The following is an 8,096-nucleotide window of genomic DNA, read 5'->3' on the forward strand; positions in this document are numbered from 1 at the left end:
ATTCATAATACCTAGTTAGTATATGAATTAGTGTTATGGGATAGTCTTGGGTGCTACTAAGAGGAGGCATTCTTCTTTGGATGCTTGAGGTTCTTGGAGGATCTTCCAATATTATTAGCTCAAGAACAAGTGAAGGTGGGAGACCTTACTTGTGCCCCAAAAATTCGAACCATATACATGTAAGGAATGTGATTTTCTTCTTTATTTTTGTACTTTTTATCTTGCATGCAACTAGATCCACATAAATATATATTATGAGTAATTTATAAAAAGATTAGATGAGTCTAATAAGGGTATATAAACCTAACAAGTCGGTGAAGCCTTCTTTCTCATTTTGGGTAAGAACCTCTAGGGTGCGCATATTGACTTGGATTTAAGCATTATCTGCGTATTGTTTAGTGAACTCGATTGCGGCATCGTCCCAGGTGGTAATTTTCTTGTGCTTCAAAGAGTAGAACCATTGTTTAGGAATAGTATTGAGAGATAAAGGAAAGATCCTTAAGAACATCTAGGGCTTGATGACTTTGATAGACATATAATCTTTGAAGGCACGAATGTGGTTCAAAGGGTTTTCATGCCCCTTAAACTTTGGAATGTTAGTCATCTTGAAGTTGGTTGGCAGTTGAGCATTTACCGCCTCATACTTGCGATTATTCTCCCTGTAGATATCATCTCCCTTAAGGTACATTAGTTGCTCCTCCAAATATTGGAGTCGCTTCTCAGCTTCAGTAGGACCTGGTGGAAGGTTGAGTTTGGGTTGTCCAACAAAAGGTGGGAGGTTATCATGCACGACCATGTCGGGAATATCGTTCTCTGCAGGAGGAAGTCTAGCTTCTACAGCGACAATCCGGCCTTTAATAGTGTTGAGGCGGTCATAAGCTTGGTCTTGGCTTGTTTGGAGACGGATGAGCGCAGCTATGATTAGATCATTACCATTTCTGGGTTATCCATTAGCGCTTGCATGACTAGTTCTTGGCATCTTGGAAACTGGGGATAAGAGATCGATGACGAATCAAAACATGATCGACCATTTTGGCACACTTACTCAAAAGAGACTTGGCTCGTGAAGTGGGCGTGTTCCACTGTGTCAAGTGAGGTTTGAAAATGACAAAATTTAGAAATGTTTATCCTAGGCAACTGTAGTTTAGTTGTAGGAGTGCTGACTTGAAGTGAGGTTTTAAAATGGGTTTTGAGGCCCGAATTTTGACTTGACATTTTGACAGAGTTTCGACTAAATTTGCGCTATCTTAGGCCACTTTTGAAAATATTTACATTTTGAAAAGGATTTTATTTTAAAAAAATTCGTCATGGTTTTGTTTACAAAATGGTGATCACGTATATAACACAAACATTCATACAGTCATTATAACGGTATGCTTAGTGCATTTAAAGGGTTTTGGCTTAAAAGGTGGGTTGCCATACCAAGCAATTAAACCCTAGTCCGTGGAGAGGTTCGTGCCAAACATGAATATGGTCGGTTCCTAGTCCATTCCCTCGAGTAGTGAAAGCCCTTGATACAAACATGAGTATGCACCATGGTATGGTTGACGTCAATCGCTATCTATCCTTAGCCCAAGATAAGAATTTGGACCGTCCAGATGGGTCGATTGGTCGAATGGGTTGGGTTGAGCCTAGAAAGGCCGAATAAAACGACCTAAGAAGGTCGAGTAATGAAAACCGACAACTGTCATGTATAGACTATTCCCTAACCTCGTTCAAGTTTCACCCTGGGTAACACGTAAGTGTATCATCCCCAGCGGAGTCGCCAAACTGTGGACATGGGCCACCCGCGCCGCGCGCACCCGCGCGTTGTGTATGTTTGAGGCGGCGGTACTTCTCCCACGGAACCTTGGATTGCCAAAGCATGTCATGGGCCGTTACCGATTTTTGAGGCATTGAAGCCGGTGAAAGGTTGAATAAGCCTGCATTTGTGGAGTCGCCACCAATTTTTATGGGAAAATGGAACTGTTCGAATACCTCGTGTCATGTCAAGACACAAAGTAATGACATAGACACTAAGAACTCGTTACCATAGCATTCTATGTCTAGAATGACTCTCGTGGATGCCAATGAACACGGATGTTCACAGAGATCTGGAGTAAGGGGTGAGGGTACGTATTAGAAAGTCCTTTTACTGAACACCTAAATCCCGCCCGCCTAGATAGGGGTCTCTACTAATGATAGGGAAGTTATTCATATTTGATATGTCGTCGATTATATGCAAGCAATGCAACATCCACAAATTAATTCTAGCATGTGAATTAAACTATGTCGATGGGCACGTAATTTAGCAATTAATTATGTCAATTTGAGATTTATAATTGATTACATGGAAAAGATCAAGAAAATAAACCATACATAAATATATACGATAAATGAATAACAATAATTAAAATTACAATTGAATTACAATGGCTTAATTGATTTACGTCAAAAGTACACTTAAAACGGGATTTTGAAGATAAAAAACGAGAGGAAAACAAAAGGTTAGAAATTAAAGTAACAAAATAGGTTAGATTAAGGGTGATATTACGATTATTAGTTAATTTAATACGTAATTAAAGGCCACGTCAAAGCGAGAACCAAAGTTCAGGGACAGAAATCATTTCAGAACAGGCGCATTATCTGTTGCGTCCTCTGGAAGAGGCGCAGCTATTCCTGCGTCTGTTCTTGAGTTGAGCTCTGTCTGTGAAGTCACAACCGCGGCCTGTTAATGTTCGTTGGTTTATTTACGATTAACCATTGATATTAGACTCAAGTGAAAGTGATTTAGCAGGTTAATTACATCTGGAATCATCATAAAAACGATAAAAACGGATAAAAACGAATTAAAACGAGTTAGAACCAATTAGATTATGGGGTCGGAAATACAAAAGGATTGAACTTTGAACTCGGAAATCAAATAGAACTTGATAAACTGAAACCAAATAAAGGGAACTATGTACAAAAGACGAATCCCAGAAACTTGATATGGACAAATCGAGTTTCTACAATACGGGTTTGATTTAGTGACGAAAACCCGCAAATATCGACTCACAAGGGATTTAAGTCGAAATAAAACATTATAATTGAATAGGATTATTAAAACATGGTTTATATGCTGAAGAACGAAAGAAAACATGAAAAGTAAAGACGAAAGAACGAAAGAACGAAACAAAGGAAACCCAAGGAAGAAGAAGAAGAGCAGGAGCAGCGGCAGCCTCTGGAAGAGGCATAGCAGGTGCTGCGACCCTTCGAAGAGGCGCAGCTGCTGCTGCGTTTCTTCTCGACGTCCGGTATCCGCTGTCGCATAAAAACAGTTTTACAAAAGGGTTTTTAAAATTGGTTTTAAATATACTTTTGACATAAACCTTACATTAATTGGTACATAAGTAAAATACAATAAGAACAGATGGGATTTACACCCTCAGACTTACATGTTTGACGAAACGAGATTGACTAAGTTAACATTAGTGATTGCTCGACTCGAATGTATGTAGAAATTGCCCTCGTTGGAGGATTTTAGATTAATTGATTGACGTGTAGTGGTCAAATTGGTCGGTGATGAAACGTGACTGGTACTCAGAATGATCTGAGCTTACGTGGTCGATTGATCAAGCACGTAGGCGTCGAAAGCTGAGAGCAAGGTCTAGAATGCAAAGGGAGAAAAGAAGGGCGGACACTTGCCTGAAAAATATGGAGACCGAAGGTCTTTATTTATACCAAAAAATGTGAAGAGTGTTGGAATGACATAAACTTCGGAAAGAAAGCACGGAAATATTCCGTAAACAGCCAAAACGGGCTGGAGATGAGGCGCAGCAGCTGCTGCGGTCCTTCCAAGAGGAGCAACATATGCTGCGTCATTTCCCCAGAGGTTTCCTCCTCCGGAAGAAAGATTTCCGCATTTCTATTATGGAATTGCGGTAGATCGATACTTCCTTATTCTGCAAAATATGATATATGGAAGATATTTTTCCAAAATATATAAAATTTAATTTAGGAATAAATATCTAGAACATTCTAGAACATTCCGACCCTCGGCATTTTAAATGGTTTCTTAGAAAATGAAGCGGTTTTTGACCCGGACTCCAAATGAACTCTAATTACTGTCAAAACGACCGTATCGGTGCGTAGATGACGACCTAGGGGTAGACTCGAGTGTTTGAGCTATCACCTGACGATAAACTTACGGACTGTCATAAATCATTCCGCGTACTAAACATGCGGCTCAATCATCACTGGGTGGTTGGCGGTAAGTGTAGAAATGAGGTATCTACACCATTTGAAGGAACGCAAGTGTCTGCCCCCTTATCTCTCCCTTAAAGTTCTCGACTCGACATCTTAAAGTCACAAACCGACACATATTTTCGACCTAACGATCGAAAATATAAGCCATACACATTGTTTGGTACCGTCATCGTGCATTAAATCACTTGACCGACCATCTCGACCAACTACACCGTCACCAAACTTAAAAAAAGACTCTTTACATTGCTAAAACGGTTTTCAACCGAGTTTTTCGACCTAACAAGTTGTTACACTTTCGTCGATTTCTCGTCTCAAGCCTAGCATGTAAGTATGAGGGTGTTAAAATCCTCTTCTTTCATGTTTTTCATCTGCTTTATGACTATAACATGCTAAAACATGCATAACAAGATTCAAATATAGGTTAGATGAGCCAAAACCGGATTTTGGCCTCAGACAGGGGCTACTTGCGTAGCAGGGGGCTCGCGGCTCTATGCTCTCTCTGGCCTTAATCCAACCGTGTTTGTGTTGGAGTTAGTGTCCTCCACAATAGTGCGTTTACATAATAAATCTCATTAAAGGATTATCATCAGATATTTAATTATTTGATCCTCGTCAGTTGATTAACGTAAATCGATAACGGTTGGTTGACTAGAGTTTGACGTTATTGTCGTGAGACGGCGGTGAGCAACTGACCCCTTTCGGTCACACCTATAGGAACGAACCCCAATTGATAACTAATTAATTGTATGAGATACAATTTATTTAGTCCCTTGATTTGTAGACTAAAAGGTTAGTCGATTATTTTAGAGAGATTTCGAGATGCGAACTCGAGGCACGGCAGTTATTATTTAATTATGCGATAATTGAATAATAAATTTTGGGAGACGGGTTTTAGTTAATTAATTGTTAATTCACTAAAATTTTACTAATTGATTAATGTGATTAATATTAGTACGTAAATAATATGTGTAGCGGTACACGTATATTTACGGAGTGATTTGGATGAAATTAATTGGAAGCATTTAAACATGAAACGATGTTTAAATAAAATTTACACGTATTTGTGCGACAAATATAAGAACCAAAATGGACCCGTAAATGGGACATTGGACCGTGTAAATGGAGTGTAGTGGATGATTATAAACACAATCATTTCACTTTACTTGTGATACTTCCACAAGTTATCTTCTAATTATATTTTACATGTGATGTAAGATTGATAAATATAAGACAATTTCCACACTCCACTACTCCCTTACTCCACCCGCCACTTCCTCCTACATACTCCAAATTGTTGTTCATTTTTGCATACTACTTCACTACTTCATTTTGCATGTGATCAAAGTTGGTACATCTCTCTAAAAATAATAAAAGCTTTCACTAAGATTAGTTAGTAAACAAAAATAAAATAATTACTAAGATTGTTAGTATTATTTACATATTATCAAGGGTTAATTTTACAAGTATCTAGTTAATACTTGTAATATAATTTTTGGGTGTAGTTCTTGGGTGCAACTTGAAGGAGACTTTCTTGTTGAAGGTTTTTCTAGGAGGATCCTCCATCTTCATTTAGCTCAAGAACAAACTATAAAGGTGATCTATTTTGTGCCCATATTACCATAAAAATCTATGTAAGGAAATTGTTTTTCCTTAACTTTCGTTTTTATGCTTTTATATTTGCATGCATGTTACATAGATCACTAAAATGATAAACTATGAGATAATTTATTTTTTATTAGAGAGTCCAATATGGATCTATCATCCTTCAAGTGGTATCCGAGCTTAGGCTTGTAATTTGCATGTTGATTTTAAGTATATTAATAAATTATGAGATAATTTATAAAAACTCAAAAATTGTGTTAGATGAGGTTTTAGCATGAAATTTTTGGGGGCTGCACACCTACTGATCTCAAAATATTTGTGGTAAATTTTGGTGATTTATGAAGTTGTTTTGCTATTTTTAATGATTTTTGGTAGAAAACCGTGTCAAAATGCCGTATTTTAGTTATAAATTGACTAAAAATAGTTAATGGATGATTCGGGTCATAGAATTTTTATGGTATTTCATGCATGATTTATACTGATTGTATGCAAAAGTTTGAAGGTTGGTTTCAATTTTTGCATGTTTACTTATTTTATGAGTTAAAAGTCGATAAAAGTGAAATAAATTAATCATAATTTCGAAATATTTGTTCCTGCCCATGTTAAATTTATGTACATTTGAAAATATTATTTAAATTTTAAAAGTGAAATTTAAAATGTGTTTTCATCTTTTTTTGACGTTTATTGGTTTTAGTGGTTAAAAACCGATAAATATCGATCTTTTTCTTCATAAATTTTATCCGGTTTTTTGGGGCAATTTTTCTGACATTTTGGTGTTCTTGGGAGTGTTCCAGAGTACTCAAAATTTTTGTTCCAATTTTTTGGGTAATTTTTCAATTATTTTGGATTTTTACTTAAAAATTATGATTTTACCGATTAAATTAGCAAAATATCACCAAATCAAACTAATTATTCATCATAAAATTAGTGAGGACTAATTTTGAGGTCCAAAACAGTTTGGAAAATTATTTTGGACTTAAATGAGATTAAAGAGTAGATTATTGATTTTTACATGTTAAAAATCGATTAAATCCACAAACACCGAGATGAATACCAACGATTGATGGATAGGGCGATTTTGGCATCATTTTAGAGCATTTTAAGCATATTTATTTAAGCTGAATGAATGATTGTCATTTATTTAAAGTATTTATCTTGTTGTACCTAGTATGACCTAGTTTATTTTAATCGTTATTACCCGAAATGAATGGGAATATCGATTTGTTTGTAATTAAATACGATCTCGTATCGTCGGTTTATAATTAATTAATAGTTGTATTTATTTTATTAATTAATGTATAATAGGAATATCTATGTAATTCAATTGTAATAGTTATTCTTACCGGCATTTCCAAAAGAAGGATTACATCGAGACGAAGTCCATTTTTGGAAGGTGTTCCAAATCCCACAAGAAGAAGCCACTTTGGAATGAAGAGGCAAGGGACCAAGGAGTTGGTTTCCGATATGTAATAGTCTAGTTTTTATTAACTAGGTGCCCATACTAGGATTTATTCATATGCTTACTTGTTTGCTTGTTTTTATTTTTGCGCATGCCAAAATCGCCATTCACATGCATTTTATCTTCGCGATTGTCAATTCACGTCATTTACATTCACCGACTTAGTTCACTTATAGGGAATTTATGACTAAATTGACAAGATCTCTCACATAACTAAAATTGAGATTAGCCTTACCAATTAGTAACACCTATGAATCTCTTGTTCATTAGAGCCACGCTCGCCCAAGCGAGGTGTTCTCTTTTTACCTTGAGTAAGTAGGGTGGTAAGCGGTTATCACACGCCAAAATTGGTTGGACTCAACGGGATATAAGACGGTCTTGTGTTCCAGGGCTAGTAGATGGATTTAAGAAAATTCGTCGACCAAGAGTTCTAGAGGTAGAATTAGTCAACATGACTTACGGAATTTACACAATTATGGGATGTTTCGTCCAAGCGATGCTCATTTTTGTTTAATATTTGGGTCTTAGAATCATTTATATAATTTAGTGGGAGATCATTATATAAATGTTAAAACTTGTTAAAGATGTTTCACAAGTAAAATTAAAACATTGAATGTTAATTTTTCCTATTTTTCGTTCATTCTCATAAATGTATGACATCGCGCACTTCATCCTCCTTTCTCTATTTATTGTTATACTTATTTCATTCTTTCATAGAAAGAGGTTTCTTTGAAGGAATTAATGATTGGTAACATGATTTACCAATTCGCCTACATAAGCTTACAACGATTTTTGCGGTTATTATACA

The sequence above is a fragment of the Silene latifolia genome, chromosome X (genome assembly GCF_048544455.1).
Source record: "Silene latifolia isolate original U9 population chromosome X, ASM4854445v1, whole genome shotgun sequence".
NCBI lineage: Eukaryota > Viridiplantae > Streptophyta > Magnoliopsida > Caryophyllales > Caryophyllaceae > Silene > Silene latifolia.